The following is a 27,773-nucleotide window of genomic DNA, read 5'->3' on the forward strand; positions in this document are numbered from 1 at the left end:
ATTTTTTTCCTCACACAAGTTCATGGACTCCACGAACTCTGTTAAGAACTCTTGGTCTACTTCAGTGTTATCAAACTCAAATAGAAATAGATCTTGCTAGCCACGTAATGATTTGGGAAACCTCAAATTAACATTTATGTTTTATTTTCATTTACATTGTTAAAGATTTCCTAATTATATTTTAATTTGGAATATGTGCCTGTGGACTCTGAGTTTAATGCTCCTGGTCTAGATTATGTTGGAAGCATAACCACTAGTTCTTACTCAAGCTGCACAAAATGCAGCCAACATAAGCAATGCAAAAGATAACCTCAAATCAACTTCCTAACAGACAAATTCAAGGACCTCGTGGTCTTCACACTGGGGGAGAGGATAAAATCAGATCCCCCAAGCACTGAAAGGGGAGAGTAGCAAGTGGTACAGATCTAGGAGGAAATCATTTGTGATAGGTTAACTGAGGTGAGGGATGAAGAAAAGAGTATTGGCTGATAACTTCGTATTTTAAATAATAATTCTTGCTAACTGAATGTTAAATTCAGTTTTTTTCTATTCTGTTGAAGGTTTTTGGGTGCTGTTAGCACCCAGTAAGTATCAGCTCCTCTACCAAAACCTCAGTAGTCAAATCTTAGTTGTAACGTTGTATAATATTTCTATAATCTGAATCTAAGTTAAAAGTGCAAGTCTAGGAAAGAAAAACTCATTCACGAAAACAAAGACTCAGAGAAGACAGGTAATTTGGAACCTATAGTAGACTGTCCATTGCAAGGTGATAGAATGGGGGATGTACAACCTGGAGAACAGAAGACTGGGGGAGTGGAGGGAGGGACATGATAGTTATCTTCAAGCATTTAAACTTGTTACATTGGCAAGATACTAAACTTATTCTGCTTGACCCAAGAGGGCAAAACCAGAAGGAAATGGTTGGAAATTACCAAGAGGCAAATTTAGGCTTGATACTGGGAACTAACAAGAGGAGCTGTCCAAAATTAAAAGGAATTGCCTTGAGAGGGGATTGTTTCTCCCTTCCTGAAGGTCCTTTAAGGGAAGACAGGATAAACCTACTTGCCAGGTTTGCCACTGTAGAGATTCCTCTCATGTGTAGGTTGGTCTAAATGGTTCTTGACTTCTGCAATGCTGATCCTGAGCTGAAATCTCCTCTATAATACACTTGACAAGTAGGTGAACCACCCTCTGCTTGAAGACCTCCAGTGAGGAGAAACCCACAACTTCCTGAAGCAGCAAACTCTACTTTTGGAAAGCTACGATTACTAGGACATTTTCCCTTACATCAAGCCAAAAGCTGCCTCTCTATAGTTTCCTTTCACTGCTCCTATTTCTGTCCTCTAAAATGCAAAGTTGAATTCAATTCAATGAGCATTTATTAAGAACATATGAGAGAGGCCAAGCATGGATATAATACAGATTCAGGGACCCCTAATTTTCAGAATATCTAAGTTAACGAGTCAATTTAATTTCATTTTCTTTCCATTTACACATATACCCATCTGTACAAATTTTTGCTGTTCAGTCATTTCAGTCTTGTCCCATTTTTTGTGACTTCATTTAGGGTTTTCTTGGCAAAGTTACTGGAGTAGTTTGTTTTATTTGAAAGCCATTCAAGGAGAACATGAGAAATGAGGAGTAACTCAACAGTCAACCACAACAGTTCTTACAAGGTTTGGGAGGATAGAATTTCTAAAATTGATTTTAAGGACACAAATTCATAATCAGGAATTTAATGGGAATTGAAAAGAATTTTCAAATCCTACTTTACATTGTAGTCTAGGACCAGGGACTTTGAGTTTGGTGATAAGAACAGGAGAAAGTTGATCAGAAGTGAACTTAATCTTATCTTGAGTGTTTCTGCCTGGATAAGTGAGGAAATTCCTAGCCATCTGCTCCACAGAAAAAGAGTTAGAGCTTTGCCTGACAGGGAGAGGCTTTCTAGATACCACACCCAAGTATGAGATAGAGGAAAGCATCCTGAACCTAAGTCTAGTAGAAGTGCTCAGCAGACAGTCATGATGGAATGCACAGCACTGTGATGATGTCACCTCTGCATTATCAGAAATTATGAGTTGCCCTGGTCACAAGACCCTACATATATACCTTGGCTATATAGATTTCTGGCATATGTGTGTCAATGTACCTGTGACCTGGCCACATGTGATCCCTTCATTCATGTTTCCTAGTCATACAGGTAGTCTACAAGCATGATCTCCACCACTTGTGATATTTTAATGTGTAGGAGAATGTATTTCATTTATTCATGTGTTTTTTCTTGCAACTTTATAATCTATCCTTTTTGATGTGATGTCTTGCTTTCAGTTAATGTATCCTCTGTTTGGCTGGTAAACGAACATATCAGCATGGACAAGACCAAGACAGGCTATAGTTTTTAGCTGGGGCTGATGCAGTGTCTTGGACTTAGAGTGGTTTTTCTTAGGGGTGAATAGGAATGCTCTAGAAATACACACACACACACACACACACACACACATACACACACACACACACAATAAAAACTTCTCTGGAAAAAAGTCAAGTTTCATTGAATGTAAACAAAAATCCAATCTCAACACAGAGAAAGGTCTCTCAGAATGTATTTTGTGATATTATTCCTCATTTAATTTTTGAATATTTAAATTATAGGAATGAAAATGTCTCAAAGAGTACTTAACACATTTGGAGGAATGAAAATATTTGTGTGTTCAATTGTGAAAATGACAAGAAAAAATCTAAATGTCATTGTTTGAAATATATGGCTAAGAATAAGCATGACGGATTAATACCTGGAATACAAAATAATCATCTTAGTACACAGTTTTCCCTGCTGCATTGCCTTCCCACTCCCTTCATACTCTTTACTCTCATCATTGCATTTTCTATTCCATTTTAGGCTAAACATTTCTCATAAATAAACACACATTTTATAAATAACCAGTTTTCTTATTTGTACCCATAAATTCTCAAGTCAACAAAAAAGTAATTATACAAATGGAAATTTGTAGAAATTTACAAATCAGCATAGCAAGAACATTTGTGGGGAGGTTCTAGATATAATTCTTTCTTCAATGAATGTCAGCCCTGTGGGAATTCTATTTTCACAGTACTAGAAAACTGAAAAAGAATTCTTTCAGTAAAGACCCTCTGTCCCTATAAAAAAGATCCTTCTCAACTCTATCAAATGCTTATCCAGCAACAATCTGAAAGCATTCATTTAGTTCCTGTGATGTGTTGAAGGATTAAAAAAATGTGACCAAGCATACAAAGTGCTTATAGTCTAACTGAATAGATAGAGTATAGAAAAGGAAAACATAGAAGCCCCACCATGAGCATAGTGACATCTTCATAGTACTACTATGACTGACTATAGCTACATGTACACACACATGTATGTATATATGGTACCATATACATATATGTGTGTATATAGACACCTATTATATATATACACACATATATATTATATGCATATGCATATGTATATGTATATATGTGTGTAGAGACATAGAAGTAGAGATATAGAGATAGAGATAGATATACTCTCCAGCATATAGTAGGCACTTAGTAAATTCCCTTTGATCAATTGATTGAAATTACCAAAATCTATCACATTGTTTGGATGAAGTTTACTAGCTCAAATCCTACTGATACTACTTTCATAATCCTTCCCCATTCCCTCCACCACCAATTTAGTATATTCCCTCATTATCATTACACCATTTTATAGACATTGCTTTCTAATGGGTTTCTTCAGTATCTTCCCTATTCCAATCACCTTTTATATGACTACCAGCTTAGTTGGCCTCATGAACATATTTGGTCAGTCCTCTGTTCAAAACCTTTCAATTGCTTCCTATTGCTTCCTGCAAAAAGCACCAACTTCCTAAATCTGATATTTAAGGCCCCTCACAACCTCCTGTACCTCAACCACATTTCACACAGATGGCCTCTTTGTGTGCTATGTCCCTAGCTAAATTAGATAATCAAATTGACTTTTGTACCCATCAGAAAATTCACAATGAAGAGAAACTGAGTAAAATAAATCTTCCAACAGAGTTCACATCTTACTTGATATCAGAAGTGTAATTAATGTGAACTAGCTTTCAGTCAGAAATCAAACCTTACTCAACAGCAGAAATGTCATGATGTAGGTGAAAAAAATGGATATGGTGAATTTCGATAAATGGTTTACCATGTTGTACATCATAGAAGAAATAATAGACAAAAGAAAACAAGAAAGGAGGGAGCAAGGGAGGGAGGAAATAAGGAGAGAAGGAAGGAAGGAAGGAAGGAAGGAAGGAAGGAAGGAAGGAAGGAAGGAAGGAAGGAAGGAAGGAAGGAAGGAAGGAAGGAAGGAAGGACCAAAAATGAGGAAACTAAAATAATTTTTAGTTAGGGTGACCTTCAAGTTAGGAATAATTTTGGAAGATGAAACCAGTGACGCAATGAGTAAAGCGACAGCCTTAGAATCAGAAGAGTTTGTATTCAAATGCTGCCTCTGACCTATTAGGGATCTCAGACAACTCTCTAAAACCACATTATAAATTGCTGATCTGCAATGGTGAGAGGAATTACCAAACCTTACCTAAATCTGTGTTCATATACACATAAATGTCTGTACTTACATATATATGTAATATGGGCATTATCCATACACATGTATAAATAACTCTCATTTGGCATGTGCAGTAACCCTGTGGGATAAGTAGGGGATCCCAGCTGCTACACACTGGCTTTGTGGCTTTGCACAAGTCACTTCACATTCATTAAGAGTCTTCATACAAAAGGCATTTAATACATGCCCAGCTTTCATGTAAAATAAGAAAATTGATTTAAGACCTAAATCAAGAAATCAATAAGTATTCTATTTCCCATTTACAGATGAGAAAGTCCTATTTCAGAGACATTAATTTACTTCCATAAGGTCATGTTGATTCTAAGTGAGTCACCCTGGATTTAAACCCAGACCTTCAGTCAGTCATCAAGCATTTAGTAGCAATTACAATGAGCCAAGCACTATGAGAGAATGAATGAAAGAGTATTTATTGATTATTATGTACCAAACACTAGATCCACAAACAGAAAAAAAGATAGTCCCTATACTCAAGAAGTTCACACTCACATTGGGAGAAACACCAGTCAAGGAGACGCTAAAGAATACATGGAAAATCTCAGCTGTTCTAATTGTTCTGTAGCATGATGGAGAGCAAGAGACAGGGAACCCTCAGGTTCAATGGCTAGGTCAAATGACAGACCCAAGGTCTGGAGATTGTAGAAGGAGGACAGATAGCTAGTAAGACCTGGCAGTTCTCCATCTCACTGGAAGGAATATACTCCTGTCTCATCCAAATGATGTTATCTGTCAAGTAGCCTGGGTAAATTCTAGACAGCCCAAGGCTCAGGATGGTGAGGAGAGATAAGGAGGAGGAAAGGAGCTCCCAGTAAATGGCAGTGTGCTAAGCACTGGAAATATGAAGAATTTGAAAAATTCTTGATATTCTTGAAAAATATGGAGGAGGAGAAGGAGAATGAGGAAAAGGAAAAAAAAAACTCTTCTCCCAACACGATCACACAGTAATAGGGGAGCCTGTAGAAGTAACAAATAGGGTACATAATAAGATATGCCCAGAAGGGATAGAAGGTAATCCCAGAAAGAAAGAAATTAGGAATTGGTAGAGGTTGAATGAGTGGGGACTGGGAGAAGCCTTTTGAAGAAATTTGGGATATAAGCTGAGTTTTGAATAAAGCCAGGGAAACTAGTAGAAGTGAAGAAGAAAAAAAAAACATTCCAGGCATGGAGACCAGCCAAGCAAAAGGTGTGGAGATGGGAGATAAAGTATCCAAAGCATAGAATAAGGGAGTAGTAAACTATAAGAAGACTGACAAGCAGGAAAGGGTCAAATTTTAAAGTGGAGTTTAAATGCCATACAAAGGACTTTATATTTAATTCTGAAGGTCAGAGGAACAATTGGAATTTTTTGAGCATGAGTGAGTGACATAGTCAGACTTGTGCTTTAGGAAAATTGTTTTGGTAGATGAGTGAAGGATGGGTTAGAGTGGAGAGAGATTTGAGTTAAGGAGACCAATTAACAAATTATTGTGACAATTAAGAAGAGAGGTGATAAGGGTCCAAGTTAGGGTTAATGGAGAAAAAGGTACATTCATGGGTGGTGGTACAAAGGTAGAAACTATAAAATTTGGCAGTAAGGTGAATCAAAGTGAGAAGTTAAAGAGCTTAGGACGGTGATGGTGCCTTTGACAGTAATATGCAACCTCCGAAGATAGTAAGTTTTGGAGGAAAATCTGTTTGAGATACCTATGGAATATCAAGTTTGAAATGTCCAAACGGCAGTTGGTGATATGGAACCAGAGCTCAGAAGAGAGAGTTTCTTGGATATATACTTTTGGGACTCTTTTTCAAAGAAATGATCATTGAATTGAGAGAAATGAAAACCCTAAGAGACAGAGGTTCTGAGTAATTAATAATCAATTTATTAATTAAGCTAGCCAATAATCAAGAAATTGATGGTTCAGTCATTTCTCTCAGTAACCAAATATGACAGGGGAGACCCTGAAACACCTTAAATCCTTTCTGAATGGGAACTCCCCTGACAAGTGACATTGTTGATGGACATTCAATGAGGAAGTCAGCTAAAAGTTTTCAGCTCCTTCTACTGAGAACTTGGGATTCAGTAGCCTCAAGGTAGCTGGGTAGGGGAAGCTATTTCCAACCCTATCTCTCTGACTAGTTTTTCCTTTCAAGAGCTAGACTGCCCTAAATTCTAATGTAGGGGACCAAGGAGAAGAGATTCTTCCCCAAGACAAAGGCTCACTCAGACTGGATTCTGTTCATACTCTGAACAGAAATAGATCTCCCCATGAAGTAGGATCCTGCTGAAAGTTAACTGAGCACGTGCCTTGAGGGCTAGGAGCAATCTTATCACTCAGCCATGCCTTTCAATCTTATCACTCAGTCATGAACTTCTCAGGAGTTGAGTTTTAACAGAAATAAAAAAGAGTGGATCACAAATTAATGTTAGTTATTAATATAATAGTCATTTATCTCAGAATCTATGGGAGGTCCCCTAAGTGAGATCATATATTAGAGAAGAGGATCTAGGACAGAGATTAAGGGGCCAGCTACAGTTGGCATGGTATGGAAGAAGATGGAGCAAAATATTAAGAAGGCCCAGTCATAGAGGTAGAAGGAGAATAGGGAAAGACCAGAGTCATGGCAAGCTCTCCCAGCACATAGAAAGGGCTCACTTTAAATATCTGTTACACTAAATGAAGGCAACAACCAACGATATACAAAATAATATCATTTCTCCCCAGTCTCTATAAAAGAAAAACTTCCATAGGGTCAAAGACTCTTCTGCTCCATAGGGAATCATAGGAATTCATAGACTCAGAATCTCAGAGTTGGGAGACACCTCAAGAATCCAACATGTCCCTGACAAAGAATTTCCTCTAAAACATCACTGAGAAATTGCTTATTCAGCTCGAAGAAGTCCAACACATTCCTGTTTTCTTTCAGCTAAGACCTGCATAAATTTCTGGTTCCTTATTAGTTATAATAGTTATATAATACTTATCAATCCACAGAGCATTTAACATATATTATCCCACTTGATCTGTGAATACAACAACCTCATGAGGTAGGAAGTACAAACTACTAGCCCCATTTTACCAATGAGGAAACTGAGGTCCAGAGAATTTAATTAGCATAGCCAGAGTTATGTGGTTATTAAGAGACAAAGTTGAGACTTTATCCCAGGACTGACTCCTTGTCCAGTGCTTTGTCCATTGTACCTCTCTTTGTCTCTCTGTCTCTCTCTCTGTCTCTCTCTCTCTCTGTCTCTCTCTCTGTCTCTCTCTCTCTGTCTCTCTCTCTGTCTCTCTCTCTCTCTCTCTCTCTCTCTCTCTCTCTCTCTCTCTCTCTCTCTCTCTCTCAGGAGGAAGAGCAGAAGAAAAGAAATTGGATGGACTCAAGTCATTCTTGCTGTACTATGCAGTTAACAAACAGCATGGACTAAGCCCGTTAAGGGAATCACCTCCCCCTCCACTCCCCTCCTTCCTAGGAGAGCGCTTGGACAAGCATTCTCAACAAACATCGGTGAAATGCCCCTTCCAGGGGAAGTTTCTGATTACAACCGGTAATTTCTCAGAATCAAGCTGGCAGCCTCCACCTTTCGGAATTTCCTCCTTTGCCACACCAGCAGAATAAGGCCCCAAAGGGTGGCCATAAACCAGTTACCATTCTATTTTATTTTCATTTTAACAATCAGAATAATGCTCTCCTTTAATATTTAAACATTTGCTCTGATTAAAAAGTACATTTCTGCTGACTCACCAGAGAGCCGGGCACAGGATGGCTATGAACTTTTCAAGGAGTGCAGGATTGCTTACAGCAGGTGCCAGATGCACAAGACTAGTCAGAAAGGTTCTATTGTTAGACACACAGGAGAACAGCTTGGAGAATGAGCAAACACTCAGTGTATTTGGGCCCTAAACAGATGAAAACAAATCTCAAGTTTCTTCTTTTGCATATAGATTCTTAGCATACCTAGCAGTGTATCAGGTCCAAAATGTATGGGGATCACAGTCAGGAAATAATAAAAATAAAACTGCTTGAACTTGTCAGCATAGAGCTTAATCTGAGATCCATGAAACCCTAGAAGCCTACATCACGTTTTACTAGAAGAAAACAAATTCTTACGAACTAACAAGTAGAGAGGATCAGGTGAAGAAAAAGTATAAAAGAAGCGGCCCAGAGAGAGGTGGTGCATATAATGGTCAGCGCACTGAATGGAGGGTCCCCATCTGCAGGACTGAGGGTAATTCACTGGAGCGCTCTGGGACTCCATTTCTTCACCTCTAAAATGAGAGGGCTGGACTTAATCACCTCCAGGTTTCTTTCCAGCTAGAAATCTATGCATAGGTCAAACTGAAAGGCTAATATTTTTTGTAAGAAAACACAATAGAATCATGGGACACAAACGTAGGAAAGGACCTTGGGGAATTGTCAGGTCCAATCCCCTCATTTATAAATGGCGAATGGCAAATACCAATGGGACAGATGAGGAAAATGGAGTCTCAAGAGGGGAACTGATTGATACATGGTAAGAGGAGGAGCAAACGCTAGAACCCAGATTGTCCGACGCCCAAAGCAGTATTCTGTTCTAAATCTCCCTTTGTTTCCCCAGGGTTTAAGGAACAGTGCCTACACATTGCTGTTCAGTGGTTCACAGTTGTATTCAGGTCTTCATGACCTTAGTTGGGGTTTTCTGGGCAGAGTTTGCCCTTTCCTTCTCAGATGAGGAAACTGAGGCAAATAGGGTTAGGTGACTCACCCACATAGCTAGCAAGTGTCTGAGGTCAGATTTGAACTCATGAAGATGAGTCTTCCTGACTCCACGTCTACCACTCTATCCAGTGTACCATCTAACTGCCCTATACTTAACAAATGCTTAATAACCATTTAATAAATGACTCTTGACTTGACTTAAACATTTTATTGTGCATGAATATGATGCAGGTAAGTAGTATAGTGGTTAATGTATTTAGAATCAGGAAACCCTGAGCTCAAATTCTGCTTCAAATACTAGGCAAACTTAACCTCTCTTGCCTCAGTTTCCTTATCTATAAAATTAGGATAATAATAGATTCTACCTCATAGAGTTGTCATGAGGATCAAATGAGATCCTCTTTATAATGCCCTTTGCAAACCTTAAAGTTCTATGAAAATTCTAGCTTTTCTCATTATTAACCTTACCATGCTGTCTCCCAAAGGTTTATAATAGGGGCATCCTCCATAAGAGTTTCACCACCCTTGATTACCAACTATATTTAACATTCATTAGAAGACTCTCAAAGAGTGACAAGCTATGCAGATAGTGTCTAATGTGAACTAATCATTATCACACAGGCGGATAAGGGATAGGACTCTTTGCTTGGTTTTTTAACCACATAGAGATGATCGCGACCATACTAACAATACTTTCAAATATTTATGCAATGGATAATCAATCAGTTGATAATAGATATATGCCCAAGAAACTATTGATATTCAATATACTATTTAATTCAAAATGTCAGAAAACAATTCCCTTAATAGGTGGAATGGTCTTTCTTGGTTGACCTTGCAAATTAAGCTTTTCATACTTCAGGCAAAGGGTAAGAGATGGCTCTAAACTGTCTAATTTTCACTGAAAATTTAGGGCAGTTAATTGGTACAGTGGATAGAGTGCCAGCCTTGGAGTCAGAGACTCATCTTCCTGAGTTCAAATCTGGCATCAGACACCAACTAGCTGTGTGTTCCTGGGCAAGTCACTTAACCCTGCTTACCTCAATTTTCTCATCTGTAAAATGAGCTGGAGAAGGAAACAGCAAACCGCTTCAGTATCTTTGCCAAGAAAAGTTTGAATGGAGTCATGTAAAAAAAAAAAAGACAGAACAACAATAACACTGACTATTAGACAGTACCTCAGATTGAGGGACATGAGTTATAACAAACGTGTCACACAGAAGTATATGAAATGAAAGATCATCGCACACTAATTGGAAATCCTAAAATAATAAAATCCCAGGATTTTGATTTGAAAGAGACCTTAATGATCACCTAGTCCAATGCCCCCAATTTATGAATGAGGAAACTGAAATACTTTTCCAAGATCATTATAAGCATTAGGTTATAAAACCAACATTCACACTCAGGTCCTCTGGCTCTAAGTCTAGCCCTCCAGAGCTAAAACTCATTTAAGCCATTTCCATTAACTATCAACCTATTGATACTTAGATAAACTTAGGTAAGCCTTTCAGCCTTTCTCTTCTTCACTTTCCTCATTTGTAAATTTAAAAAATGGAGAAAGAAGGGAAATGGACTAGGTCCAGATCTTTACAGGGCAAAATTGTATGAAATACATAAAGATTAGAATCCAAAAAAATTTAAATAAGATTGAAATGTAAAAAAATTATGGAAAGATAAAAAGTTCAACATCTCAAAACTAGCGTTAAATGACCCTCATAAAATGGAACCAGTTGGGGGAGTGGCTAGGTGACAATATTGGATAGAGCGCTGTGTCTGGAAGACAATAGGCATAAGTTCAAATGTGGCCTCAGACATTTCCTAGCAGGGTGACCCTGGGCAAGTCACTTAACCTCTGCCAAACTTGGTTTCCACGTCTGTAAAATGGAAGATAATAATAGCACCTACCTCCAACGGTTGTTGAGAAAATCAAATGAGGTGATAAGTGTAAAGTCCTTAGCACAGGGCCTGTCACATAGTCAGGACTAAGTAAATGTTAGTCATTATTAACTATTATTGTTAGATTAAAATACAACCTTGGCCAAATAAGCCAACAAGCTCCAAACAAAAGACATGATGACACAAAAATGCTTCCATTGATTTCCATGTGGAAAGAGTCAAAAGATTTTTAAGTCTAAAAATGGAACCAGCAAGTCAAGAGCATTCTCTTGAGCTGATAGTAGAGGTGAAATTCACGAGTTGCATAAGTTGAAATGCAAAATCACCACTCCTCCTTCCTCCCCCCCCAAAAAAAGATGGCAGCTTTCAGCAGGAGGTTTCAATTTGCCATTTTTAATCATAAGCTTTCATTTCAAAACCACTTATAATTTATATGGGACATGATGAGCTTCACAGCATGGGAAGCTTCAGGAGGCCTGAATTAACAAAGTACAGCTCTATGAACAAAAATCCTTCTTTAGAGCAGCTAGAAGAGAAGGGGAACATTGAATCCCGTGTTAGAACAGCCTTAAGCAATGCATGAGGCACTCCAGAGATCTCTGTCCCTTAGCATGCAGGCAGAAGCACCGACAACAACTTTGACTTCTTTAGAATGCTCTTCTTTCAATGGATAAGGGGACAGAGCCCTGAACTGATAAAAATACCAAATACAGCTCTCTCATATCATGTTCATGAATGATTTTTTTTTGAAGAGGTATCAGGACCAGTAACTTCACCTGCGTAGACAACCCTGTGGTCAGGAAAGTCCCTCTACCCAACAGTTCAAATCTGTACCTGCTCTGTAGCCCACGGTAGAGTTGGTTGGGGGACGCTGAGAGGTTACAACTTGCCCGATGTCACATAGCCAGCGTTTGTCAAAGGTAGATCTTGAACCTGGCTTTTCCTAACTTTGAGGCAGGCTCTCTAAACACTCCACAATGACCTCTTACCTAGTTAATCATTATCACTGCTTCTGATTAGCCATTTCACAAGAATTCAGGATGGAGTATTTCAGATTCATATTCTTAGCATTTATCAGAGGCTAGCTACCACATCAAAGTCACCCTCACAAGGGGAGTTTCCTTTCCAGACATTATAACCATTTAACCCCATAAAACAAACACTTACTAGTGGCTGGCTTCCCATTAGGTGGTGTGGATGGAGAATTTTAATAACCAGTTATAACTAAAGGAGCTCAGAGCTCTGCTCCCAACCAGAGTTATGAAAGTAATTAGCCCTTTATCAAAGTTACACCAGCTCCAAGCCCCTGCTGTCCCTATTGGTTCTTAAAGATGATTATTTTCTACTTAAAGGAAAGCAGATAGACTTTGGAAGGCTTGCTGGAGTTAAGTTATGGTGCAATGACACGAAATTTAATCAGTTTATATACCACAGCTTAGAAACCAATGGTATAAGTATTTGGACCAGATGATATGAATTTGTTAAAATGGAGATATTAAAGAATATTTCAAAGATGGTAGAACCCTGCAGGCCAAAAATGGAAAGGGAGACCTCAGAACTACTAGTCTGTTAAAATCACAGCAGTTCATGTGGGTTAGATGTAGGAGAGGAAAGAAAAAGGAAGAGAGAAGGCTTCTTTTCTTGCATTGTCTGTGTATTCAGGGAAATTTGCTGGCATGAGGCTGTACTTTTCCTTTGCAGCCATGATTAGACTAAAGGAAAATATTAGGAATCCTTAAAGTGGGACAATAGGAATCAGTATTCCTTCCCACTCTGCTTCAGGAAGGCTTACAGTTGTTTGAGTGAGGAGAGGAAATACATGAAGACTTCATGAACATTTCTGGTCAGGAAATCTAGTCAGGTATCACCTATACCTTGGGGTTTGCTCTTCAAATCCCAAACAACTGGAACCTGAATGTTCAGCTTACCCAGGAGTAATTAAGTCCTGGGAAAAAGTAGTCCACCCTATCAAAATTCATGCAGAATTACTTTGCATTAGGCAACTACTGTAATACTTCACAGGGAGATAACTCATCTTCTAATGGAAAGACAGTACATCATTAAATTGGGCAGCTAGGTGGCACAGTAGATGGAGTGCTGGACCTGGAGTCAGGAAACTTCATCTCCTTGAGTTCAAATCTGGTCTCAAACACTTAGTAGCTGTGTGACCCTGGGTTAGTCACTTAACCCTGCTTGTCTCAGTTTCCACATCTAAAAAATGAGCTAGAGAAGGAAATGGCATCCAGTATCTGTGCCAAGAAACCTCCAAAAGGGTTAAATCTGGTTAAATCACTTAATCTCCCACACGGAGATCTGGCCTCACAAATATGTAATATATATGCCAGACATGCATGCTTGAAGAAAGTATGATAAGGCAACAGGCAGATCTTTAAAAACCATTTTATACACCAAACCACAGACAAGTAAATGGAGAAATAGAGATTGGGCAAAAACAAGAGAGTGCTGAGGAAAGGACACTGAGGCTGGAGGAAAAGGACTTTGGTTTAAATGTTGTCTCTGATGATTTTCACCTGTGTGACCTTGGGGAAATCATTTAACCTCCCTGGGCTTATGTTTCCATATGGATAAAATGAGGTTGTTGCATTAGGTATTTCCTGTGATCTATTACAGCTCAACAGCTATCATCCTAACATAAAATCTCACTTTTTCATTGCTTATTGGTTTTTTTGAAAAATCATTTGATTTGAAAGAATAAAATATGATCTTACTGACATTTTTGTTTAATTTCCTTAACTCTCTCTCTCTCTCTCTCTCTCTCTCTCTCTCTCTCTCTCTCTCTCTCTCTCTCTGTCTGTCTCTCTGTCTCTCTCTCTCTCTCTCTCTCTCTCTGTCTCTCTCTCTCTCTCTCTCTCTCTCTCTCTCTCTCTCTCTCTCTCTCTCTCTCTCTCTCTCGTTAAAATCATTTAACGAAACATGCTTATCAAAGGAATTTCCCAGCATCAAGGCAGAGACTTTCCATCGAATACAGAGATGTTCAGATGTTATGGTTTAAGGCTGACTCTGAACTGAATAATATATCAAGAAATGGAATAATACCAGGCCTTGTCAGTGATCCCATGATCAATGAAATATAACTAGCCATTTATTTTTACAGTGGAAAAACAAAGTGTGTGAAAAAGGTATATGACCCACATTATGACATGCAGTTAGATGGACAATCCGTTGACATTGTCCATTAGAATATACAGGTATGCATATGTGTGTATGTAAATATGTGTATGTGTATGTGTGTATGTACACACATATACATTCATATATACACTTACACATGCACACACACGTGTGTGTGTGTGTGTGTGTGTGTGTGTGTGTGTGTGTGTGTGTGTAGAAAAAAGTGATATATAGAAACGGGCAGTGAGTGAGACAGATACTGACGTGGACCAAAGATTGACTAGGGAAAGGGAACTGCCTGGTTTAGTGTGCTGTGTTTTCAAAGACCTCATCCTAGTCACTGCTTCAAAATTCCAGCTTTTGAACACTAATCAATGTCCTACAATAAAGGTAGGAGTTCCAGTCATGGGAGTCAGCCAGCCAGTGATAATGTCCAGATTTGGCAAATGGAGTTTCTTGTTCAAGAAACAACAAAGAGTCTATTGCCAGGATATTAACTATAATACATTTTTCAATTATTACAGAGAAGTTAAAGGTGGGTCCTTCAACAATCAAACTGTTACTCAGATCTCAATTCTTTTACAAGTCCATTAAGCCTTTTGGTAAAATTAACCTACCTTGGTAAGATATTGATTCCAACAGTGAAAATACAAGATTGACTTTGCTTTATCCTAGACCATACACTAGCATACTCCTTAGAAACAGCTCTCAATGGTATGCCACAATATTTTCCTATCCTCTTATCTTCATGTTTATATGAGGTAGATATTCTTAAGTATATCTAGTTCATCGTAACAGGAAACTATGAAGGATTATTTGTTATAGATGTTTTACATTAGAAAATTAGTCTTCAGCTTTCTAAAGGGTTACAATTTATATTCTACTATGTGCCTACTGAATCTGAAAGACTAGAAATCTCTGGAATAATGAAGAGAAAGAAAAAAGTTAATTTCAGAGGGTCTGGCACATGCACAGACCCATCAGCTTGCTCAGATGGTATCTCCACATGGAGGATGCTAGAGCAGATTGCATAGCCTTGTGGAGGATGCTAGGAAGCAGCTTCTGTGAGAATAGGGATAACATATATGGGGAATGCCTTAGGGAGACTAAAACATACATGGATATCCTACAACTGGTTCTGGGTGGCCTGACACAGGATTAGCAGTTTCTTGGGGTTTTGTTTGTTTGTTTCCGCTACTGACTACAGAACCTCCAATGTCTTCAAAAAGGGTTGAGTCAGCTTTAGCCCAGACTGTACTCCATACATGTCCAAGGGAGCTCCATGACTCCCTTTTAGTGAGATCACATTGTAAGTTAGGTCAAGACCTTAGAACTTCCTTCTCCCTACCCCCAAGGCCATATGACCCATGAGAAATGACCCTCCTTGGTCTTTTCATTATTTTCCATTATAGATATGGAGTCTTCAACCTGCGTGTAGAACATGTGCTACAATCAATCAATCAATAAACATTTATTAAGCATCTACTATGTGTCAGGCATGGTACTGAGTGTTGGATTCTGGTTACAAGAATCCAGAAATTGGAATCCAAACCCTGTCATCTATACCTGAGGAGTAAGGAATGATATTTGGACTCATATGGCTCTGATGCTACCTTTTGACACGAAGACAGTGGAACCAATGCTGTGAAGAAAATGTGCTAAGATATAAGCCTAATCTCCCACTGAGACTAAGGAGATACAGAGCGGATTGCGCCCAGTGGAGCATGGGATTGGATCAAAATGTTTATATGTTTGCTCTTGCTAGACATTGGAAGTAAAAATTCTTTTGTAAAAGCTATTTGATGTCAAGTGGTTAAAGAGAACTAGAATGCAACTTACTGGCATCCTAAAATGGAGAGGACACAACTAGTACAGGCTCAAACTGAGGGAGATAAAAGATATCCCCAAATCCCTCAGTTTACCCTGGAACCCTGAAGGAAAATGTAGCAGTATGACCTAGGAAAAAGTCAAAGCATACTTGTTACATAAATATTAGAGATCATAGTACCCACAGCTGAAGGTGATCTTACAGGTCTGCTAACCCAAATCCTTTATTTTATAGATCAGAAAAGCAAAGCCCAGGGAAGTTAAGAGATGGACAAAGATCCCATTGCTGGGAAAGGTCAACTGAGATTGAGCCTTCCAGCTCTAAACCTCACTCTTTGAACCACAACACTATGCTATCCATACTCTCACACACCTGGAGTTTGATTTTCACCAGCTTTCCAATTAATATTTTGCCCAGTCCTACTTAGTCTCCCAAAGCACATCAAAAGTCTAGTTTTCTTCTTCTTTTTGATAATGCTAATTAGAAGAGTAATAATCTTATACACAGGCAATTGAGTATAGAAATCTATTTTTGCCCTACAGAAAAATAGAGGGGAAGGGGGATGGAAGAAGGGTGGGTAATAGAAGGGAGGACAGACTGGAGGAAGGGGTGGATGGGGTGCATGCTGCCCTGGGGTGGGGGTGGGGAGAGAGACCTTGGGCAAATCACTTAATTTCTGGCCCTCAGTTTCTCCATCGATAGAATAAATGGACTTGACTGGATGACCTCTAAAGAACTTTCCAGTTCTGCCGTTATATTGCTGGGGCACTTTTATTATGAACCCATAATCAGAGCAAAAATAATGCTGTCCTTTCTGGTCAGATCTATGGCTGCTAATGTCATTATTTCCACGTAACAGACTTTTAAATGTGAAATAAATAGAGGGATCCCAAATGTATCATCAAATATATTTGGAAAAATTAATCTAGAGACTCAGTAAGAAGTGGCTTTATTCTCCCAAAGCAAGATTCTCAGATGAAAATCATGTCCTTGGTCATAAAAAATCTGTTGTTACCATAGTGATAAGGATGGGGATGGGGGAGGGGGGAAGAGATACTAAAAATACCTGGATTGTGCAGGCTGTTTTAGGAATATGACCTACTTGACATATTATATTCATATATATTCTTTGGGAAGTTAGTCAAATTGAATTAACCACATGCGAGTTATTTGAACTAGTGTACACCATGAAATGTGTTGATTGGTACCTAGAGCTATTATTTACCATCAAAGAAGTAATTAATAAAGACTTGACTGGTGAAATAGAATCCTTAGCATTTAAAATAAATTTAAAATAAAGTAATAAAATGAATACTAAATTTTAAACCAATTAATAGATTAAAATTTCAACCAGAAAAAAATATGAAATTCTAATACACTTTGAAAAACATTCACTATTTTACAGAGTTTAATAAAAGTTTTCTATATATCCATAACGGCTTTTTTAGTTTGATGTAGCATAATTAGAACCATTTATGTTAAATCTTTCCTGTATAATCATTCTACTACCTCTTGTATATACAGTTTATTCACTTGTGTAAATTACTTTAAAAATTTTATATATGTGTGTGTGTTAAAGCTGCTTTAGAAAAGATAGCTTTAAGATATGCATTTCTTTCAGACATTCAACAAACATGGTTTGAACACCAATTTGTACCAACTATTGTTTTCCTTAATACTATAGGAAATATAATGAACAATGAAATGAGTTCCTGAAAGGTGGTAGAATGAGAAGTTGTCAAAGACACTGATTTCCCAATGCCCCCACCCTACAAGAATTTTTTTTCCATAGACTTCTGTTCTTGGCTTTACTCTAGAGAACAATATGTCCTTCCCCACTTCACTATACCCCCAAGATAAACTGATACCTGAAATTTCATCACCAGAAAACATGACTCAGGTTCTGATTCTCTACATTTTCTCAGTTGTCTTTCCTATCTGCCTGGAGGGTTGGAAGGCAAAGCACTAAACTCCTCCCAAAATTTCCTTTTATGGAAGGTTCACAGACTTTCTGGTAAGTCCATTTTTCATCAGCTTGTCTGCTTGGTTTCAATGTCAGGGAAGAACATGACCCCATCATGTACCCACTGTTGTCCCCATCCTACTCTCCTCATCTCCCCATCCCATCTCTGCCTTTCATGTTTCTTTTGTGTTTTATCTTTTCCCTTTAGAGTATAAACTCTTTGAAGGCAGAAGCTATCCTTTTTCATATCTGTATCTCCAGTCCTTAGCATAGTACCTGGCACATTTTGCTGTCATTTCAGTCATGTCCTACTCTTTGTGACCCCATTGGGGTTTTCTTGGCAAAGACACTGAAGTAGTTTGCCACTTCCTTTTTCAGCTCATTTTACAGATGTGAAAACTGAAGCAAAAAGGGTTAAATGACTTTCCCAGGGTAACCTGGTAAGTCTCTGAGGCCAGATTTAAACTCAGGTCTCTCTGACTCCAGGTCCATCCATTCACTTAGCCACCTACCTGCCCATAATAGGTACATGGTAGGTGCTTAATAAATGTTTATTGAATTTAGTTGAAGTTAAAAATAAGGAAGAAAGACTTGGGAAGGGGAAACAAAAAGGAAGAGAAAGAGGAGGAGAAAGAGATGTGAAAGGAGAAAGAAGGCAAGAGAAAAGGAGAGAGGTACAAATGTAGGCAGTGCATGGCTGATAGCCTGGGAAAGAACTGAAAGGTACAAAGAGCTCACAGTGAGGATGAAGAACTGGGATAGAATATGCAAGGCAGAGGGAAAAATAGAATGACAAGAGATTATGATAAAATAAGGGAATTTCAGAAATTCTGAACATGGAAGTAGAACATTTGTGGGTGGTGACAAAATCATAGGTATCTTTACATGTGGTTGAGGTGGAACAGAGGAATAGGTCATCAGAAATGGGTAAGTTGGGGAATTGGGAGTTAAGGATGTTTGAAGGAGTATCATTATGTATGTTAAATCCCCTAGCCTGAGTATAGGAAGAGAAAAGTTGACTGAAGCTTTTGTTGTACAAATCAGGATAGATCTTCTGATAACTACTCGAGGGGCCATAACAGGCATTTGGCATCTAGATCAATGGTAAGCATCAAATAATGTTAGCTTTAAAATTCTGAATAATCAGATTTCTAGATGGGAAGGATGTGAGTACTTCACAGGATTTTTGAAACAATAGTTGAGGTTTTATGATTTGAAATCTTCTCCAAGGAATTAAAGAATGAGCTGTATAGGTGATTTACTGTGACTCTTTTCCTTGGAAATCCTAAAGTGAAAGACAAGTGGATTGGGTTGGAGGAAGTAAGGGAAGGGGGGAGAGGGAGCAGGAAGGTAGGGAAACAAAGAGTCATCAATAATCAATAAACATTAAGTGCCTACTATGTTGTCCCAGGCACCGTGCTAAACACTGGGGATACTAAGAGGCAAAAAATAATCTCTACTCACAAGGGATTTACAATCTAATGAGGGAGACAAATGCAAACAAATACGTAGAGTTGAATGCAACTGCTAATCTTGCCTTATCCTACAGCTAATTGTTTGAGGGCTATTGAAACCAATTTTAAAAAGAATATTGAATGCAGACATCCGAAGAAGCTACCTGACTTTGATCTCAACTGACCCCCAAAAAGTTGCTGCACCTGGAGCAATCAGATGTCAATCCTCCCCACGAGCCTTCCTCAGCTTTCCCTATGGGCTTTTGGTTGTTATGTAAAACAATTTACTTAATTGCTTCTCCTGGCTGTGCCTCCCATGAGACTGCCTCCCTGTTAAAACATATTTAACTTAACTGGAGATTGAGCACTCCAGACTATGGTGCTGTGGGGTAACCCTCTATTGCAATCCCCTTCCTTGGTTAAAAGACTCAAATTTTAACTACTTTGGGTTGTCTTCTTTATTTCAGGTTGACAATACAAAGCAAACTATATATAGGATAAATACAAATAATTAATGGAGAGAAGGCACTGGAATTAAGAAGGGTTAGAGAAGGCTACCTGAGAAAGATAGGATTTAAAGAAAGGCAGGAAAGTCACAAAGTTAGAGGAAAGGAAGAGAGAGCGTGCGTTCCAGTGAACAGGGAGAGAAAATATCTGGAGTTATGATGGAGTGTACTTGATGCTGGAGACAGTAGAAAGCCATTGGAGTTTATTGAGTGACTGGGAAAGAAGGAGTGTGGGACATGATAAGACTCACATTTTTAAGAAAATTACTTTAGTGGCTGAACACAGGATCGGTTGGAGGGGAAAGAGACTTGAGGCAGGTAGACCTACTAGCAGACTAGTGCAATAAATCAGACATGAGGTGATGAGGGCCTACACTAGTGTAGAAACAGAGGCAGAGGAGAAAAGTGGACATATTTGCAAACAAAAGCAAAATCGTCTGGTCTAGGCAACAGTTTGGGGGGCAAAAAAGTCTGATTCAATGACAGCAAGATAATTTTGATACAACTAAAAGTTAAATCTGGGGGGATCACATTCAAGTAAATTAATTAGCAATTATAAAATTAATTTTAACGTTGTGGACCTTACACGTGATGAGTAAGCAGTTCTCAAGGAGACAGGACCAGCAAGGGAGGAAAACAAGCACTCAAAAATGAAAAAAAAAAAAGCAACCCAGAAATTTGGATTTTTCTGTGTTTGTCAAGAGGAGTTCCTATGAGTTGTTTAAGACCAGCATTCAATCTCTCCCTGGGGTTTCAAGTCTTAATAATGTAATCAGGTTAACTAAAGGAAAGGTAGAACTAATGAAAAGAAAGTAAAGTTTTGTTGATATGATGAAAACTATAATTGAGGATGAAAGAGAAAAAATAAATTTAACAACAACTGTATATTAATGGATTAGATTAACCTATAAAAAGAATGAAAGAAAACAGAAAAACACAAGATCCAGAATTATATTAACTATAGGAAACAAACTGAATTTTTTAAAGACTTAAGACATAACAAGAATGTTGGGAAAATATGTATTATCCATCAGCTGACTCCATAAAATGAAAAGTTTCAGTCATGCATGATTTTAGGCAAAACTGAACTGAAGAAAATTAAGAGATGGCATGACAGCTTTATGATCATTGAGGGAACATTATCAATGAAAGCATATCAATATTGATTAAGCATTCATGTATGTAAGTGCAAAGCAACTGAGTTCTTTAAAAAAGTGTGGTACGAAAGAAAAACTAAAAGTTTCAACACTCAAATTTCAAAATAAGTTAAGTCAGATGGGAAAAGTAAATAACAAAGAAGTTAAAAATTTAACAGAATACTAGTTAAAAATACTAGTAATAATGAATTAAGAATTTGATGGATTGATTAAAGAATGTATCAATTGTTCAAATGTCCACATGGCAATCATAAAAACTGAACTCACTCTACAACATAACAAACTTATAAAGAAAAGTAGAAATTTTCAACACCACTTTCATAGATTAAATCCAATTGGAATGATCAATAATGTAAACATAGTTTTCTTTAAATCAAGGTGAAAATGGTGTGAAAATGGGGCAGACCCCTGTTCAAACAAGCAAGGACTACTAGAACTCCCCTTCCCACTCTTTGAGGGAGACTAAAACCCTGCCCCTTTAAACTTAGCTTTCCTTGACAGTGCTTTAAGGACAAACTGGAATTCTAGCATCAAGGAACATTTCACTGCCTCACAATAGAACTTTGGGGACTTTCCATCCTGACCCTCTTTCTTGTTCCATGTACCCTGAGTGTCTCCTGACTTCTGTGAAATGACCCTTCACAGGGAAATAGAAAACAAACCATAGAACAATCATAGTACCTGATTGGGCCATGATATGGCCATTCCCACCTAGCTTTGTGATTTTGTCTTTAGACTCCATGCAGCCTAATCCCAAAATGAGCTCAGTTCCATCTGCAGCTCCAAATGAATGCCACCAGCTTGAGAGAAATAAAGCACATGAACAACCTAATTCTATATGTCTTTTTTAGACTGAATCTTGGGGCTGACAATGGAAACTAAGAATAAGTTAAAGATCAAATTATAGAATATAATAAACAGCATGAAATTACATTGAAGACAATGATAATAATTCAATATGCATCGTAATGCATAGGATACAGATAACAGAGTAATTACAATCAAATTCATTTCCCTGAATATATATTAACAAAAATAAAATGGATAATGAATTATTTTATTTCAATTTAAAAAAATGAAAAAAATTATAGATTTGCTGGCAAATAATTCTGTTCATCAAGAAAACAAAAAAAGTGTTCTTTAAAACAACATATTAATAAATTAATTAATAAATTAATTGCTATTTTAACCAAAAAGAAAGGAAAATCAAATTACCAAAATCAGAAACAAGAGGGAAATTAAAATGAAGAATGAAGAAATAGGGAAAATTATTAGAGAATGCCACAAAATAAAATGCCAATAAATTTAAGAATAAAAAACAACTGTTTGGATACTTATGCAAGGGAGTTTTCCTCTCCCCTCCACTCCCACTCCCAACTGATGTGGTCACAGAAGGTCCAGAATATAATCACAAAATATTAGTGAGTTGCTAAACTATTAAGATGTCTTTATGTCCTGATCCCTTTATAGTATATGAAACCCTCTTCAAGTCAATGGGAGGAGGAGGGCAAAGGAAGCATCAACAGAGAAAACAAATTATCCACAATTCTAGGGGCTTTAAATCTTTAAGCCCAGTAGGAGGTTGTCAGTCAAGGTTTGGAGAACTGTGTGATAGAGAACCCTTGGAAAAGGAAGAGTGGAAGACACCCCACCTAGCAGTTCAGTCTTAGAGAGTTAGAGGCAGATAGCACAGGGATGGCAAAACAGGCAGACACTGGCCCCATGAGAGATCAGAGGAGTACAGTTATACAGAAATATATGGGTCCCATAACCCATTGCATGAGACTTTCTCCTCTTAAGTGGAGATCAATGCCTTGTGCCTGTGTGAGGAGCAGGGCACAGAGTTAAGTGTTGGTCTCTCTTGCTCATTTGAAAGCTCTATAGTCACTTATAGCTTCCAGTTCCTGAGAGAAGATGGAGAGGACAACCCTATTTCCAATTGCTGAAGGAAAAGACTCCATCCCATGCCTATCACTAGCTTACTACACTAGAGACTTTGTCAATTTCCTCTTGGTTGAGATCTAAGACTTTCAATCTTGGTTAAGCTAAGTTACCAAAGGGAAAGCTCATATTTAGTGAGAAGGAAGTCAAGCCTTGAGTATAAAGCTTGGGCCCTCCTCTCCTCATGTGAAAAGCAGTCAAGCTTTTTAGCTTGAACTTGAATATCACGTCTCCTGGACTACCAATACTTAAGGGAGCAGACATAGAATTCTAGCCCAAAACCCTCTCTCTCTAGGAAAAGCAAAGTAGTCAGTTTCTCTACTCACCTTCTGCTTACCTTCCAGGGAGGAATTAAAGTCTCTCTTAGCAAAAGAGGAGGGAAAGAGAAGAGGATAGAGTATCCAAGACTGCTTGCCCCTCTCCCCCCCAGGTCTATCGTTTTCTGACTGAGACTACTTGAATACCTCTTTTTAGCCCAAATTGCCTTAAGTTTTTAGTGCCTAGCTACTGGAAGCTTACTCAGAAGGCATTTGAACAGGAATTGTTTTCTACACATAGCCTGGTTTTCTGCTAGGATGCTAACAATATTTTTGTGAGGCATTTTGGCAGTTTTCCCAAACTGATTTTTTTTTATGTGTGGTGGTGAATCCTAAGGTGACATACTTCGTCTCATTTCTTGTCTACCCTTTTCATTTGAATGGGTGTTGCCCCTGAGACCTGGGGACCTTCCTTCTTGACTAAAAATGTTTCTAGTCAGTTTTTCTTTCAGAAGGGAACTTTGTCTCCTATTTTAAAAAAAACATATTTTGTTCACATTCTTTTTCTTTCATTTTTCTTCATAGGAAGTAGACATTTTTAGTAACAGAAAATTTTCTTTCTTCCTGGTTGTATCCTGGAATTGTGTTTTAATGTACTTTTAATTTTCATTTTATTGTTTTTTAGAGGAAACAAACTTATCCAAAGTAACTTAGTTTCACCCTAATGTTATGAAAAATTATTAATATCATATATTTCTTAAATGTTCCATTGTGTGGAATGCAGCTCACCAGGAGCTTACCTTGCCTAATCCCAGAACTACAAATTACCTGAGGGTGATCAAAACCAGTTAAAAGAAGGAAACCTGCTTTTAAAAAGGAAAAAAGAAGCCCACCATTCAGATCTGAAGTTACCACTCCCAAGCATCCCCAGTCTTCTCAATGGACTTTCAATTGTCACGCTAAACCATTTATGCAATGGCTTCACTTGGCTGTGCCTTCCATAAGATGTATTTTTTTACATGAAATGTATTTCAATTTTGTTCCCCCTTCCCCTTGATGTAGATACAGCATATGATATTCTGGAGGTTAAGGAAACTATGAAGGGTGACTTTTCCAGTACTTTGTGAGGCCCCTTCTGGGGGGGGGGGGGACTTATTCTGTAGCTCATCCCATAATTTGAGAGTGTCCTAAAGTCCATTTCCCTTTATATTGAAACACTATAAAACTTCTCCTTATCATGAGCCACCATAAAATTCCTCATCTCCCTCATCCTGTGTCATAAAATTCCCCATCTTCCATATCCTGTTCTTATCTTAAACACCATAAAACTCTAAAACTGTATCATCATCCTGAGCATCTCTATATAAATCTAGTTTCCCCAAATACCAGTACCTTAATTAGAGTCTTGAAGTTACAATACAGGTAATGTGTGCTTTCATATTAATAAAACACCCGGTGGCTAAAAGAAACTAAATGAATTCTTTCACACCACAAACCACTCTCCTGAATCTGACCTCAACATTGTCATGGGCACTTTCTACACTAGTGCTGTGTAGTGACCATGGATGCAAGACCTTTAATTCGATTAAAATTTCCTTTGTTGTTGCTGCTGTGGTAGTCTCCTTTAATTCAAGTTGACAATTGCTATGTATTCATTGTGAAAAAAGTCATTGGTACTGTTTTCATGATTTGAATTCACATTTTTTGCTGCATCATTGTATTGCTTAAGCACCATTTATAAATCCAATAGCACATTGTTTCTATAGTACTATATGTTTATTAATGGTATTTATATATGTCTTAATTTGGGTACATATGGAACCATCTCTAAAAATATTGAGAGTTAGAGTAATTGAAGGGTATTGTCTTGCTTTTGCAGTTGAAAAGCATGAAGTTCTCCCAATATTATAAGAAAACTCAGAACTTAAGAATGAGGACATTTTAAGGATATCTGGGCAGAAAAGAATGGAAGAAAGGACAATCAAGGCCACTGATATCAAAGGCAAGAGAGATGGCACAGGAAGTTCTTTAATCCTCTCTGAGAATTTGGACCAGAGATTTACCTGAGAAACTGACAAAAGAGAGAATTCTTGAGAATTTCAGATCTGAGGACAAATATTGTTTAAAGAGATAGGAACCCTTCTAATCAAAGAAGGAATTCTTACTGAGAGACTGAATGTCTCAGTTAAATCCAAGAACTCCACTTCATTTATGATTAAAGGCTATACCCACTGTGGCTATACATAGACCCCAAATCAGTATTTTCTCTAGACATGAACCATGTCCCCCATAAGAACAAACTTCAGTGATGAACTGGACAGGCAATAGTTCACTTAGGACCTCAGAAGGCCCCTGAGCTGGACGAATGATCAGACCAATAGCTATGCCTAAGGAAGAGAGCTACAGTGGCAATGGATATTTTTGAAGATTGAGTGAAGGCATGAAGGGGGAAGGGAAGGGAAGGGGAGGGGAGGGGATGGGAGGGGAACAAGCATTTATTTAGTATCTACTATGTTAGATGAGATATATGAGGGGAGTGGATCAGAAGACCCCTAGGCTAATTTTGACTTTAATATTGTGTGGTACTAAGGAAAAAAGCCTATGTGACCCTCATGCTTTTGATGTCACTGCTTTTTCACAGATTGTGAAAAATGATGTTCCATTATCTTGAAGACTCAAGAGTTCCTCATTTCCCTTTCTTTCAAAGGTTAAGTCTTCTTCAGAAGGACATTAGATCTAAATGGGTCTATTCCTGCTCGCTATGCTTCCCAGACAGGTCTGGGAGAATGCTAATTCCTCCCTATTGTCAAGACAGGTGATATGGAAATTGATGTCTCTTTGGCCAAAATTAAGTGACCTTCAAGACCCTCATTTTAATATAGCCCACCTCCCAGTGTTGACCAGAGTTGATTGGCACCCCTTGAGAAAACCTACTCTTCAAGAGTACCCCCAGCCCCCAAACTGAGCCAGTTCTGGACTGGCCTCCCTTAGGGGACCTAGCTCTGGACTAGGTAGTATATGTCAAACCAGTTTGAGAGAAATAAAAACGTGGACACACACATACAAGTTAATCGTTTGTGTCTTTCTTAGAACAAACTCTGTGGAGGTTGACAAGATTGATGCAGACACTGAAACTATTGTCAATGACGTCCAGTTAAGACAGACGTGCCTGAGTTTCAAGAATCAATAGAATGCACAAGGCTCAGCCTGAGCAGACTCCAGGTCTTCTCAAGTGTCCACCACAGGAGCAAAGCAGGGAGATGGCCCAGGAGCTGCCCTCAGTGGGTCAGGGCAGCCTCCTTTACTTGGCTGCTACTCAGAAAGCCTATGGCTCAAAACTGGTCAGACTATCAGTCTCTCTCCTGCTGGGTACAGAAGCCCTAGAACCATGAACTAAACCAGTGAAAGCAGAAGAATTTTATTCCTCTACTCTCTCTCTCTCTCTCTCTTTTATCTTGGCTCTGAGAAATAGGCCTGAGAGTGTTTATTTCTGTTAGGTGTCAGTTTGGCCTCAGTTTTAGCTACCAGAGGTGATGTGAAATGTAACATCTCTGGGCTGTCAGAGTTTTATCTGGGGTCTGTCTGGGATAAATTAGGCCCTTTGCCTCTGCAGGGAAAGATTCCCTGCCTGAGTATTTTATGTTTTAGATAACCCTAGACTGTGAGATCCTAGAGGAATTTGGCAATTTTATTTTCTAAGTCTTTTTTCAATAAGTGTTCCCTCTCAGGTTAGTTCTATTGGTGTGATTTTGCAAACTTTTCATGTGTTGATTGCTTCACTGTTAAAGACGTAATTCTGCAAACTGTTCACTTATTAATTACTTGAATGTTTAAGTACTGATACTTTTTTATTTTGTTAAATTCTATATAAGATTTGATATATCCTGTATTACTGAGTCCTGTTGAAATACTAATACTAAGCTGGTGGGAGAAATTTGGAATCACTAGATAGCAACAATCTAATAGAAATGACCCTATGGTGATTTTTACATTTGAACTGATCTGGATTGCTTGCCTTCATCTGAGACTTTTATTCATTTGAAAATAGATGCATTCCTCAACACCAAAACTAGCTTCTGTGAGGAGGAAAAGAAGTTGGAAGTGGTAATAATATAAATTTAAGACATTTTAAATAAGTCATAGATTGACTCACACTTACTACCTGTCTATAACCTAGGAAAGGTTCCAAACTCTGTCTGTTTCCTCATCAAAATGAGAGGGTGGGACTACGTCATATCTGAGGTTCTCTCCAGCTTTAAATATATAATCCTATAAAATTTGTCTCATCTGAAAAATATACGAAGGAAAAAAAGAAAAAGCCAA

The 27,773-nt window shown here is 38.2% G+C and overlaps 1 protein-coding gene and 1 long non-coding RNA gene across 3 annotated transcripts in view; one reads left to right on the forward strand and one right to left on the reverse strand.

Annotated features, from left to right (window-relative positions):
- The window catches only part of IQCM (IQ motif containing M), a 522,295-nt gene that overhangs the window by 242,994 nt on the left and 251,528 nt on the right, over positions 1 to 27,773 (reverse strand). The window lies entirely within an intron of this gene.
- On the forward strand, positions 18,990 to 25,884 carry LOC140511931 (uncharacterized). The gene is made up of 3 exons (XR_011969723.1): positions 18,990 to 19,062; positions 19,180 to 19,239; positions 25,330 to 25,884. It is a non-coding gene; the product is annotated as an uncharacterized lncRNA (long non-coding RNA).

This window comes from Notamacropus eugenii, chromosome 6 (genome assembly GCF_028372415.1).
Source record: "Notamacropus eugenii isolate mMacEug1 chromosome 6, mMacEug1.pri_v2, whole genome shotgun sequence".
NCBI lineage: Eukaryota > Metazoa > Chordata > Mammalia > Diprotodontia > Macropodidae > Notamacropus > Notamacropus eugenii.